This window comes from Cryptomeria japonica, chromosome 8 (assembly GCF_030272615.1).
Source record: "Cryptomeria japonica chromosome 8, Sugi_1.0, whole genome shotgun sequence".
Taxonomy (NCBI): Eukaryota; Viridiplantae; Streptophyta; class Pinopsida; order Cupressales; family Cupressaceae; genus Cryptomeria; species Cryptomeria japonica.
This window is the reverse complement of record NC_081412.1, coordinates 556000632-556015695: the sequence shown is the minus strand read 5'-3', so window position 1 is coordinate 556015695 and position 15064 is coordinate 556000632.

Sequence of the window (15064 nt, the reverse complement as noted above, 5' to 3'; positions counted from 1 at the left end):
TCTATTTCCAACTTAAACAAAGAAATGGAATTTCACCTGGATGTCAAAGACATAGATTCTTTCAATGACATGATCACAAAAGGATTAAAATGTGAGCGATCTCTCATCAAGAAAGGACTTATCAAAATCTATAATGAGCCAAAGGATGGTCCTCACCCACGCTTCAATATGAACAAACCAAGCTTGTGGAACAAGAACAAAAATGTTGTCAATGATAGGGTTGTGGATGCAAGAACTATCAAAAGTGCATAGCCTGTAGTTCGATTTGCAGGACAGAATCCCCCACCTCAGACTAACACAGTTGTTCCTCCCAATCAAGGCCGCATTACATCTCATGATGAACCCAGACCTTGTCAACAAAAACAAAAGTGAACATACACTCCCTTAGGGGAACTCATCGAAACAGTATTACGACAACTGGTTTCTCAAAATCTGGTAACCCTACCCAAAACATCAAACTATGAACCTCAAGTCAAACCTGCATGGTGGAGGGATACTGAACATTGTGATTTCCATCAAGGGAGAGGACACAAGACAAGCAATTGTCACAAATTGAAAGATCTTATTCAGGATCTTATAGACCGAGGTGAAATCAAAATCGAAGGACATGACCCAAAGACAACAAACAATGATCATCTTATGTTTAAAAATCCACTTCCATCACAAGATCAAAGGGGTCCTTCTACTTTAGGGAGAAACACAGATACCACCAATTATACGCAAGCCACGTATAATTATACTATGAATCACCTATACGATGCCAGTGAACAAATTGCAACTATAACCATCAAAAATCCCAGCTCCACTTGCAATTGTGTTACACGTCGCAGCAAGATTACTATAAAAGCAGCTCCACAAGGCACCCCATCTATCCCAAAGCAGTATAATTTTGTGGAACAGTTAGACAAAATGCTCGCACTGATATCTATCTTAGAGCTAAAACAATCTTGGATCAAGCTCTCCAAGAGGTGTCAGTCCCTACAAACTTAAATATAGATCAATTCCAAGCCATGGTTGGAAGTCTAAAGTCATCACCTTGTCTCACTTTTTCTGAAAGTGACAACTCTTCCTTCCAGCAACGTCATAATGCCTCACTACACATTGAAGGATTTATCAACCAACATAGGATCAAGCGAGTCTTGATTGATAATAGAGTAGGCTTAAATATTTGTACACTACAGTTGGTCACAACTTTGTGATATGCAATAGAATCAGTGGATCCCCGTAAGAAGATCACAATCAAATCCTATGATGATGCGAAGCGTTCATCCAAAGGAGTTGTGGTACTACCCATCCGAGTGGGCCCTGTGGTGAAGCACATCATCTGTCAAGTTTTGGACCTTCCTTTGCCATACAATCTATTGTTAGGAAGACCTTGGATACATGACATGCAAGCCGTTCCATCCACCTACAATCAATGTATCAAGTTCCCACATAACAGTGTAGAGATCACAATCCTGGGCGATGCAAAAATTCATCAACCAGAGATTACCATTCCCAACAATAGAGAAGCCATCTCCTCCACCTCATACGTAAGTCCAGCCTCTCTTGCCAGTTCAAATACCACTATACCTAAGCAAGAAAAGCTCAAGATTAAAGTAGCAGAGGAAGGCCTAGGAGAATACAATTTGAGTCAACTCTTTTGTGTGGGACAAATGCCCACTTCTCCTAAAACACATGGAAAACCTCAGTGGTTACTTCAAAGACCACTGATCACACCAGCATGTACTTTGACTCCTTTCATCCTAGGAAAGAGTCAAGAAGAAGAAACCAGAGATGAGGACTTAGCAGAACAGATCTATAAAGATCCTATCACCACCGATATGTCGCAAGATACACTTCCCATGGATCAGTATGGAAAAGGCCTTCTCATTATGCAAAGAATGGGTTATGATGGTCAGAGTGCTTTGGGACCTTGCAAACAAGGAAGACATGAACCACTGCTATCAGAATTAAAGCCCAAGGATAATACAGGACTAGGCTTTCAAAAAGAGATCTTTCCTAAGCTTAGATTCAAAGGAAAACCCAACAAACCACTATATCAGCCTATTGCAAAGAGGACACCTTTTATTATCAAAGCAGCATCAAACACCATCGCAACTGCACCACTGAGGCTAAAAATCCCAACACAACCGCCTACAATACCCATCATCCCACTAATCAAACCAGTGATCCCATCAACAGTAGCAATAACATCCATAGCACCATTAGCAGTACCAAATGTATCAGAACCCGTAGCAGTATCTACAACATCAGCAGTTCTAGCAGAAGTAGCAGATTTAACACTACCGATACTCCTCGTATCAGATTCATTGATCCCCATCATCCTTCCTACAGCACCGATCATTTCATCTACAAAGGTACATCAACTGATCACACCTTCAATGTTTAACACAAAGGACATCCCAGTATGGTATAGTAATCGGATACTAGAAAGTGACTCAGAGACCGAGTCACATGAATGGGAATTTGATTCCATCTAGCTTAATACTTCAGATGAGGAAGACACATCACTACCTCCACCTTGCAAAGACATCCCTATTTATGAAGAAGCACAGATAAAGACCTCTTGGGTTCCTAAGTTGGAAACTTCTTCCACAGACCCTAGGTCACATCCTACGCCTAATTTTGATAGGAAGAGTACCATCAACGACCTTCACCACAACGTCTTAACCCTCAGTGACACATCTAATGAACCTAACGTAATCGATGAAGTAATGCCCATTATCCATCTAGAACTCATCGAATGGAACCAACCAAATCCCCCATGTCTTGACCTTTTCCAAAACGATGAGGCACTCATTGACTTTTTGGAACTACAGGATAACATACCAAGTGGGGATCACAAAGCTAGATTCGCCATTGAACTTAATAGCATAGCGTACTTCAGGGTGGATGCCAAACCTTTCAGCTGCAAAAATATAACAATAAAACATGGATCTTCGAGTGAAAACCACACCATGGCACTATTTGATTCAACAAAAGTAAAAAGAAAGAGCGTATCCAACGGCGAAAACCTCTCTGAGGTGCTGAAGGATGAAAGGTTTGACATTCTCCCTACTAGTACACAATAGGAACAGTCAATGATTCTCATCGAGGAAACAAAAGAATACAATGTGGGGACTCCTAAAATTCCTCACCACATACATCTGGCATCTCTTCTAACTCCAGAGGAACAACCTAAATTTGTAGAGTTCTTTCAAAAGTGTCAGATAAACTTTGCATCATCATATCAGACTTACCTCGGCTTGATCTTGATTTAGTCATGCATCACCTCACCATAGCATAAGGAGCCAAGCCTATCAAGAAAAAACTTTGCAAGATGCATCCTCAGATTGCAGTACTAGTCAAAGAAGAACTCAAGAAACTCCTAGATGTTGGTTTCATTAGACCAATTGATTATGCAGATTGGATATCCAATATTGTGCCTGTCGGCAAGCCAAATGGGGGCATTTCTATTTGTACTAACTTTAGAGATTTGAATAAGGCATGTCCTAAAGATGACTTCCCCCTACCAAACATCAACATCATAGTGGACCTAATAGCAGGACATGCCATGCTTTCACTCATGGATGGCTTTTTAGGATACAATCAGATAAAGATCACACTAGAGGATCAACATAAGATAGCCTTCACATGTCCATGGGGCACATACTACTGGAATGTAATGCCTTTTGGTCTCAAGAATGCAAGAGCAACCTATCAATGAGCAATGACCACCATCTTCCATGACATGATGCATACTATAATGGAAGATTATGTTGATGACTTACTAGCAAAATCACTCACCAAAGAAGGTCATCTTGTTATATTAGATAAAATCTTTTATAGATTGGAACAATATCATGTTCGACTCAACCCAAAGAAATGTGTCTTTGGAGTAACCTCAGGGAACCTTCTAGGATACATTATCTCAAGCAAAGGTATTGAGGTCGATCCAACAAAGGTCAAGGCAATCATGGACATGCCACCCCCAAAGAACATTAGTCAGCTAAGGACATTACAAGGATGGCTACAATCTATCTGAAGATTCATTGCACAGCTGGCAGATAAATGTCACCCCTTTACACATTTGCTACACAAAAACATCCACTTTCAATGGGATGCCAGATGCCAGCAAGCATTCCAGATGCTTAAAGACTATCTCATGAATACACCATTTCTGATCCCACCAGATCCAAGCAGACCTTTGTTACTCTATATATCAGCAACAAGTACAACATTGGGTGTACTACTGGCACAACATAATGCAGAAGGGAAAGAGTGTGTTGTTTACTACATCTCTCGCACACTGGTGGGCTATGAACTCAATTACACCCCTATTGAGCGAGCTTGCCTAGTAGTAATCTTGGCAGCCACTAAACTAAGGCACTATCTCTTGACACACAAGGTACAACTCATTGCAAAGATTGATCCACTAAAATACTTACTCAATAAAGCAGCATTGATAGGCCACTTGGCCAAATGGGTGATGATTCTAAGTGAATTTGACATCGAGTATGTAGACCATAAGGCTATCAAAGGACAAGTCATTGTAGATCAGTTGGTTGATGCACCACTCATAGGCAATCATCCTCTCATTTCCAACTTTCCAGATGAAGAGATATTCATGATCACTATAGCACAACCACAAAATCTATACTTTGATGGTTCATACACTAGGCATGGCTCAGGGGCAGGCATTTGGTTTATCACACCACAAGGTGACAACATCTTGAAATCTTACAGACTCACATTTCCATGCACCAATAACATAGCAGAGTATGAAGCCTTGATCACAGGACTCAGGGTAGCCATACAATGGAAGTTACAAGAACTACAAGTATATGGCGACTCCCAACTGGTCATTCAACAAGCAACTGATGAATATCAGACTAAAGATGACAAATTCATGCCATACAAACAAATGGTGGACAAATTAAAGTCATCATTTACTACTATCACTTTTGAGAAGATACCAACAGATCAGAATCGAGCTGCTGATGCTCTGGCTACCATCGCCTCTTTCCTAGATCTTCCATAGAATTCAACATGCTATGAGTTCTTGGTAGAACAGCTTTGGATCCCTGCTTATGATATCCCCAAATCCGAGATGATATGTCACCTAACCGGTTCTGAATCCCCATGGTATGGTGAGTTCTACACTTATCTCTGTGATCACACCCTTCCTCCTAACCAATCAAATAACCAATGTTAAACTTTCATTCGCCAAACCGCTCGATATACCATTATTGCAGAAACCCTATACCGACGCAGTCTTGATGGTACTCTCCTTCGATGTCTAGAACATGATGAGATAACAAAGGCCTTGGAAGAGGTACATGAAGGAATTTGTGGAACTCATGCAAGTAGTCCATCACTAGCCAAGAAACTCCTACGCAGTGGATACTATTGGCCATCCATGGAAAAAGACTCCTACTACTTTGTCAAAAAGTGCAAGAAATGCCAAGTTCATGGAGACCTAATACATGCACCAGCACAGGAATTGCAACCAATCACAATACCATGGCCTTTTTGTCAATAGGGCCTTGACCTTGTGGGTAAAATCCATCCATCTTCATCCAATGGCCATAAATTCATTATTACCACCACTGAATATTTCACAAAGTGGATCGAATCCATTCCACTTACCCAGGTTACCGGCAAGTAGATCGCCTCATTCATCCTCAATTACATCATCTACTGGTATGGTGTACCCATGTCCATCATCACAGATAACAGTCTTCCTTTCAAAAATCAAGATGGTTGTGAACTCTATGAGAAGTTTCACATCCAACACTGCTTTTCCACTCCCTATTACTCACAAGGCAATGGTCAGGTTGAAGCATCAAACAAAAACATATTAAGGATCCTAAAGAAGATAGTCAATGATGTCAGTCGTGATTGGCACATTCAATTGAGTCTAGCACTATGGGCATATCGAACTAGCATCCAAACCCCTACAGACACAACTCCCTACTCATTGGTCTATGGTGTGGAAGCTATTTTACCTATTGAGGTTGAGATACCATCACTACGGGTTTCCTTGCACAATCTCATTGATGATGAAGCTACTTGATGAGAAATGACAAGCTGCATACAATCACCTCAAGGCCTATCAACAACGGATGAGAAAAAGCTATAATCATCGAGTTAGACCTCATACATTCGAGGTAGGTGATCTTGTTCTTCAAGAAAATCCTCATAACCAACCCAATTAAGAACATCAAGTAAATTTTGAATCAAATTGGATGGGTCCATATGTTGTCACTGCTGTATTTGGGTCTGGGGCTTATCAGTTGGCTAATTCAGAAGGAGAACCGCTAGCAGATCCGATCAATAGCATGCACCTCAAACGGTTTTATATATAATATGCACAGAGCATCAGGCTCTCATATATACTGGCAAAAATACCAAAAACATCCAGATAGATGACCTAAAGAAAATACAAAAATATCAAAATAGTAAAGAAAAATCATGCATCCAAACGGTGAACAACCACTCTGGTGGCACCTTGGGTAAGTGTGATGGTGAAAACCTAGCAAATAGGCACCACTCGTAAAGGCTTTGGCTCCATTTTATTTTAGGCTTGTTGCGATCGCATTCATTACATACACACATCCATCTGCCCAAACCATGGCTTGTTATAAAGGGATAATACTTCATGCATCTTGCATCCCACTTTTTCATAGTCATGTCTAAAACTGGGGGCAATACCCTTAACCTATTGATGGAAGTGGATTCTGCATTACTTGTGATTCGTTGGGTTCTTCATTCAAAATTGTCTCATAAATACCAAAAACATTCAAAATAATCATCAAAATATCAAAAACATTGGAAAATTGTCTCACAAAATCCAAAAACATTCAAAACAATCACAAAATCCAAAAACCTCAAAAAGCATTGAAAATCAAGCAAAAACATGGCAACACATTGTACATACTCATGCAAGAAGATACCAAACAAAGCATTACAAAATACTCACACGATGATCACTTCTCCAAATTGACCAAACAATCATCATCAACACTCAAACTGTCTTCAACAAGGATGCATCCTTCCTTACCAAAACAAAGACAAAATGACGTTTTCTTTGACAAGAAAATTCTGTGTTAAGCTATCAAATACTTGGTTGATTTGTGAGTAATTCATTCATTTATATGTATCGGGTTCCTACAGCATTGTTTGTGTATCTTCTGCAGATTATTCCGATGAAGTTCTGGGGCATGTACTAATGGTTTCTACATGGGAAGTTCACTAAGCTACATGATCTTATGCAACATGCAGTCATAGATCACTACGGCTTGCTGACTATAGCGTATACCTCGACCATATGAGCATGAACCATTACCAGGGATTCATATTCTTTATTCTTTATGTATGTTATTTTCTTACCAGTCCAATGCTCCATCTTTGGTTCCTCCTCATCCAATTTGGATAAAGGTTTTTGTCTCTTATTAAGGTATGAACTTGTCTCAAGATATGATCAGCCCAAGATCAAGGAGGACGATCCAAGTCATGCATGAACGGAGATGATCCTTGTCTATTCTACAAGAAATACTCTGGTAAACTTGACCCATTATATCAAGTTGTTTGTATTAACTTTCTATATCAAATCCATGTAAGAAATACTCTGGTCATCTTGAATCATTATGTCAAGATGCTTGTATTTTATTACAACATTTTAAAGCTCAATGATGAAAAATAAAGCACTATGGATTGTCATTTCATCTCATCTGTTTATATGTTGCATTCTGTTACATATCGCCCATCCATTCACTCATTCATATGTATGCTTTTTGTATGCAAATGTGAACCAAGTTAAAATGAGCAGTTCTATGACAATTGAGCTAGTCTTGGATACAATCATGACCGAGTACTTTGATACATCATCAATGCATCATGCAAAGTCTAAAACACCTTGCATTCATCATGTCATATCATCATCATTACATTTAGTTGCATTTTGCATCAAGAACATTTCATATCATTTTAGTTGGTTAAAATGCATCTAGTTCATTATCATTTATTAAACATTAGTCTTCTTATATCATTTCATCATTGCATAATCATGATGTTTAGATTCATTCATATAAACCAATTATCCTTGATTGTATTAGCCATTTACTATGCATTCATTTAGTATCAGTTATCAATTATCATATTATCATCCTTTATTGTCCTTTATCATTTATCATTGCATACATTCATTTATCTATTCATTAGTTAAAAAGTGCATTCATTCATCCATTATTAAGTGTCTTATTATGCTCATTTTAGGATTCATTTACATTGCATTCATTATCCCTTTTTAAATTGCATTAAGGTGTAGTTATTAAACCATAAGTTGCATTATCATCACATTATCATTTTACTTAATCATATTTAGGCATTTAGAATCATAAAACCATTTGTCTCAAACATTGGTTCATCCCATTTTATATATACATTATATGTATGCATTCATTTAGAAATCATCATATAAACATTTGTACTTTACATTTGTTTATCCATATTACATTATTCTAAAAACCATCTAGAAGCATTTGCATACATAGAATCATTCATTCAAAACATTGCATTAACATCATTGCATATCATTATCTCATCATTATATCAACATGAAGCACAAGATCCTGTCTATATCGTCATAAGCATAGAATCATTCATTCATAGGGTTACATACATAAAGCATTACATCAAACAAAACATGCACACTTGTATAAACTTGCATTCATATGTTAGTATCCAACCTCATAAATCATCATAAAACATGCATATAGCAATCATCTCAAAATGCATACATATACACATATCCATCTAAGCATAAACTCATAAAATCACCATCTTGCATTAACATCCATACATATCAACATGCATGTCATCACAAAAATATGGGATCTCATATATATCATCTCATGTATCAGAGTACAATGAAGTCTACAAAAATCGGCTACGAAGAGCCATCCAAGACATAGTCCAAAAATGATCATATAAATACATGCATGCAAAAATGCTCTCTCAGATGCCACTCTGACCAGATGCTGCACCACCATCACCACCTATTCCCCCACTAGTCCCTGCACCATCTGATCTATCTCTCCGTGGAGGCCCCATCAAACCCCCACTAGCTCCTGCACCACCTGACACCTCTCTCCATCGTGGACCCACCACACCCCCACTGCTTTGCATCCTCTGAGATCGCTCTGACCTGGTAAGCCACATCTATGTATAGCTGGCACCACCTGCTCATATAATCCCTACCAATACTCTATCTCAGCCTGTGCCCATCCAAACTGTCTCATCACCTCCCCAGTAGGACCCTATGTTCCTACTCCAATCTAGACTCTCTCCTGTAGCTCCGCTAATATCTCTACTACATTATCCCTCTCCCACAACACTACAGATAGCTTTGTCTCTCGTGCAAATAGCTGCACATCTCTCACCGCAACCTCTGCCTCCAAATCCTCCACTCGTGTCTCGGCTGCTATTAATCGAGTCTGCAAATGTACTACCATATGATCCCGAAGATCACCACCCCCTATCGCTCCCTCCCCTATATCCATAGGTGCCTCTCCAGTGGCTCCCTCTCCATACCTTAGCCACCTAATCTGACTCCTCCCGGCACCAATGGTCCCTGTGATATCTGTAGTGGCAATCCACCTCTCCCTCTCTACTGGACCCGACCACCTAAGCCACCTAATCTGCCACCTCCACCACCTCCACCATCTCCTCCACCTCCACCATCTCCTCCTCCTCCTCCTCCTCCTCCTCCTCCTCCGTCACCACCATCCCCGCTCCCTCGTCCACCTATCATTGGTCCTCGACCTCCTTCCCTCCTCTGTCTCCGTCCCCTATCCTCCTCAAAATTAGGAATCGGCTCTGCTAGATCTGATATCTGAGGAAGCGTATGATCTGCCATATACTTTGTATACTCCTTCGATACCCCTGCATCTATCACCCTTGGCCATATATCCCATGGCCTCGCTTGAAGCATCTGGAACTTCGCCAATGCCTGATCATAAGGAAGTACTGGCCCCCATGCATATCTCTCTCAGACCACTCTAGCGTACTCTCCTGATCCCCTCAGCAATCCCTGCTGCCGTCCAAACTGCCTCATCACCCTGCCCGACACCTGTCTCTCTACATCATAACATGTCCTCCCAATGAGGAATCGGGTCATAAATACATATGGCAATGCCTCTGAATCATCCTCCCAGGGCTCGCACTCAATGTAGTGTCTCCAAATCACTACATCCATGTCATCTAATGCCTGCCACCACCACTCTAACTTCCCTAGGTGGGGCTGACTCATCATACCATTGTACATGAACATATAGGGCTGATCAACTACCCAAAATCTCAAACTCACTAGTCGACTCACCGGTAAGTGCTCCCATGCCCAAATGTGTAGCAGCATCACTCCCACTACCAAGGATCCTCTCCCACAGTACACTACCTCATGCAACTCCTGATACATGTGTGCTAACATGCACAGTCCCCAAGAAAATTGGGTCCCCTTTGTCATCATCTACTCTATAACCTGTCCCCACCCAACAGCCAGACCATGCAATTGCCTATCAAGACACAGTAGCCCTCCCATGATCCCAGACAAAATTACTGGTAATGGCTTGTACAACGCTGTGATATCCTCCCAGGTTGTGGAGCCGTCATCAATGTACACGTCCTCATCGAAGAATCTCTGTACCGCTAGAGTCCCCCATGATCTATCGTATGTGACTAGCTCACCCTGAATGGGAATATGCAGGATGTGCCACACATCCTCCAATGTCACCGTCATCTCCCCCTGCACTAAGTGAAACGTGCAGGTCTCACTGTGTCAGTGCTCAGCCAAGGCTATAATCAAATCATGATTCATCCGAATCATGGGCATATGCATCACATCATACAGCCTAGTCGCTACAATGCAATCAATCTCAGCCTCTATCAGCCAATCGCGTAACCCCTGTGTAGCTGGATGTCTCTCGCGCAACTATAACATGCATAGATCCTCCTGTACATGGGCATCGATCAATCATCATTAGTTGTTTTATTTTCAAACTTTCTTAAGTTTAAACCTAGACTATCAACAGATACTTTGATCACGTATCTTTAGGTCTCAATAGGTAAGCAACCATGGCACACCTAGACTTCAACATGCATTTATCCTAATGACCTAAGTCTCATCAGGGCTACTATGGTTCAAAACAACTCTCACCTCACAAACCTATCCATCTATCATTAGCATTGGAAGATTTTTGTTCACACAAACTGGGGCATCTATTTTCCTAAACAAAAATTCTATCTTGCAAACAAATGCGCTACTTTCTAAACAATAGTGCTAAACCCCTAACAAAAGCACTTAATCAACCCTACAAAAGTGCTCAAATCACAAAAGTGCTACAAAAGCTTTGCAAAAGCGCTACTTCACAAAAAAAGCACTCAAATGACCCCTCAATAGCGCTACACAAATAATAGCACTCAAACATGCATACAATAGCGCTCATCTTTTCAAAAGCACTCAAACAACAGCATAATAGCGCCATTGTGGCACAAAAGCACTAATTCATTGGACAACAACGCCAAAACATAGTTTCAGCGCTATTGTCCTGACTCAACTTGGACTCGACAAAAAACATGTCAAAAATGCATAAAATTCAAAATTTCAAATTTGTGTACCACTGGTCCACAGTCCTCTAGCCACTGGAATCAATGGACTCGCTCGAAATGGTGCTTTGCTAGTGGTATCGGCATCCTAACTGCTACTCGCTCCTCCAAAATGTCACTATCAGAGCTCTAGATTCACTATGGTCGTGGTAACAAATGACCCTATTTTCACCCCTTTCTCCCCATATAAACTCTTTGCTGTAACTGTAATTTTCTCCCGCTCACCGTCGTGGTCCCTGTGAACTTCCCGAGCCTCCCATTTCTCCATTTTATCTCTGATTTCTCCCATTCTTCACCCATATTGCTAACTTCTCTTTTATCACCCTGCCAATTTTTGATCTTTTTCGAGAGATCCTCCGATTTTTCAAAAAAATTTGGCCCATCTCTCGAGGGGCATACCACCCATTAAATTAATATTTTATGGAGCATTTCTTCACACCTATTTCTCTTTCTTTGAAACAACACGATAAACCGCACCATCTCAAAGAGGGGTAAATGTAGTCACATAAATCTGTCCAGTTTAATTAAATGAATATTTGTTATATATTTAATTAAAAATCTACTAGCCAATAGTTAATTAAATTAATATTTAATTAATTCATCTTCAAACATTCTCCTATTAATTAAATAAATTATTCAATTTATTTTAATTAATTCATTATACCAAATTCACAAATCAATTAAATGAATAAATCATATTTATTTCATTTAAACCCCTTTTCCTCTTTTAAATAAATTAAATAAAACATTTATTTAAATCATTTATCTCCCCCACTTGCATTTTCCTACAAATGCAACTTGCACACATTTATTGAAATAAATTAATTTATTTTAAATAAAAATCCTATTTTCCCTCACCCAGCAAATCCACTTACATTCCTAAACCCCCTTTTAGATTCTTCTAACCCCTTCCTAATTAGCCTAATCCATCCCCTAATTATTGTCACATTCCTAAGCAACTTGGAGTCACTTCTCAAAGACTTCAAAGTCTTTGAAAAACATTTAATGCTTTGTGTGTTCAACAATTTAACCTCCAAAGTCTTCCAAAACCACTAATGGCTCTTACATGACCATTTATGGTTATTTCAACTTGCACTCATGTGTCTCCTCAAACATTTATTGCTTTGACCATGGTTATCCCTTTTACCTTTGCACAAGAGTTTATCCATTGAATAAAGGCTTTATTTTTTGAATAAAGAACTTATTCACTCAACCCAACCTTGACCTTAACTCCCAAGTTAACTCTCAGGTCATGTCAAGCATTTAATTCTTATTCCCTCGCCTCTCAACCTATCTCACATTGACACTTGTCAACCAGGGATTGGGTTGAAAGCCCTCACATGGATCTCAAATCATTCAATCCTAACCCTTGTTGAGATTACTCAATCTCAACCATCCATTGCTCCATTTTACCTATAAATAGAGCTCACATTCCTATTTTCAAATCCTCAAGCACTCAAGCATTCTCAAGAACTCAAGCATTCTCAAGCATTTAGCATTCATAGACATAATCCTAAAAACTTGTATGCATTTAAGCTATAGTGAATTCTAGAGAGCATTTAGCATAATCAACTCATATAATTGTTATTTTGGCCTAAAATAAATCATTTTAGCATTATAGCATCTAATATTAGCTTTTATCTACATTTGCATAGCATTTAGAGTAATCATGTTTAATCTCAAACCTCCATAAGCATCCATAGTGCAAAAAGATGTTGAAAGCTACTCTAGTTTGGAACTTGGAGAGGAGAGGAACAAGGAAGGAGAAGCTACTAGCACGGTAGAGAGCATTTGGAGGAGCTTAGTTCCTTTATGTAGATTCCTTAAGCTTTCTTTTTGCTTAGTAGTGTCTATCTTGATATGCTTGCTTAGGATAGTTTTTAATTTATGATTTTCTAAACATCTAACAATCAACTTCCTTTGTTTCTTGTTCGGTGTTTGTTTATCCTAACCTTGTCTTTTTTGCAGACCATCACTTCCTTTTCTAAAAATGACTTTAGGGTGGGTCCTTTGTATGCAAAATAAATGAAAGCTTCTTTCAAATACTTAAGTCCTATCAACCACCTCTAACCCAAATATCAATATATTGATCTAGCTCAAAGGCTTTCAAATATATCATAAGATTTTCTACTATAACAAGATAACTCAATAAATCACAAAGAATTTACCTTATTATCAACTTAATGCAAACTTTTATAGTTAATAATAAAAATCTCAAAGTCTTCAATCTATTATCCACAATAATTTCCTATTCTCGAATTCTCAAAGTAACAAAGTTTACTTTTATAAACTCAAACTACTTTTAAATATTTTGCACAAATAACAGTTCTGAACTTAGATCTTTTCAAGAACATAAAATATAAATGACATAAGGACATGTCTATTATTAGCCATTTGGAGGAATTGATTATGTGTTGCATTGATTTTTTGTCATTGATGTCAACACTGGCTGTTTTGGATGCTTTACTGTCACCCTTTTGGTCGCGGTAGGTTGTTTGGTTTCTGGTTGGATTGGATCTGGTATTCTAAGGTATGTTTGATTTATGGAATTGACTTATTCATCCTACTCTAATTCATGTTTAGTCAGTTGGTTTTGTTCTTGTGATTGGATGTTATCCTATTTGCTTGGAAGCTTGGTATGTGGTTTTAGCGAGGGTTTCACCAATAGAGCTTTGATGAAGATCTTTGATGATATGCATAAGTGGTGTTGGTGTGGCTTCTGGTATGGTTTCAGGATGCTGATGGTGATCATGTTTGAGACTTAGTTGATTGGGATCACTGCTTTAGCGTGTGTGGACCTATATTGGGTCCTGGTGTATCTAGGTTATGGACCGACTTAATGTAACATGTGGATTGGACCTCTCAATGTATTTCTAGGATGTCTTATGGGTTGGATATTATTTGTTTGGCATAAGGCCGACATGTTTTGTAATTATGTAATTGTTTTATTGTCTGGTGGCTGACCTGATTGTTTATGGTTGAGGGTTTGTTTATATATGATGTAAGATCTAATTGTAGATGGTTATGGCATGGATATGGAAATGTAAGGAGCAAATAATGTAATATCATTCAGGTAGAGGATTTGGTCAATCATTGGAAATCAAGTTGGGTTTATGTAAGAGGTTTTAGTCCTCCGGTGTTTAGCTTAACAGAAATTGTATTTAGGCATAGGAGATGCTATCTTTGTAGTTCATTCATTCTTTCGGATTGTAGTCTAGATGGATTTCTATGTAGTTAGTGAGACTCCTTTTGTGATGAGCAGTGTGCTCTAGGGCATTGGCCTTCCTGCAAGTGCAGGCCCCTCAATTGTAATTCACATACTTACTGCAAAAGTATTATCTGATTGTGGGTAGGATTCCCGCTATGGTTTTTCCCTTTACCGGGTTTTTGACAGGTAAATCTTGGTGACATGTGGATG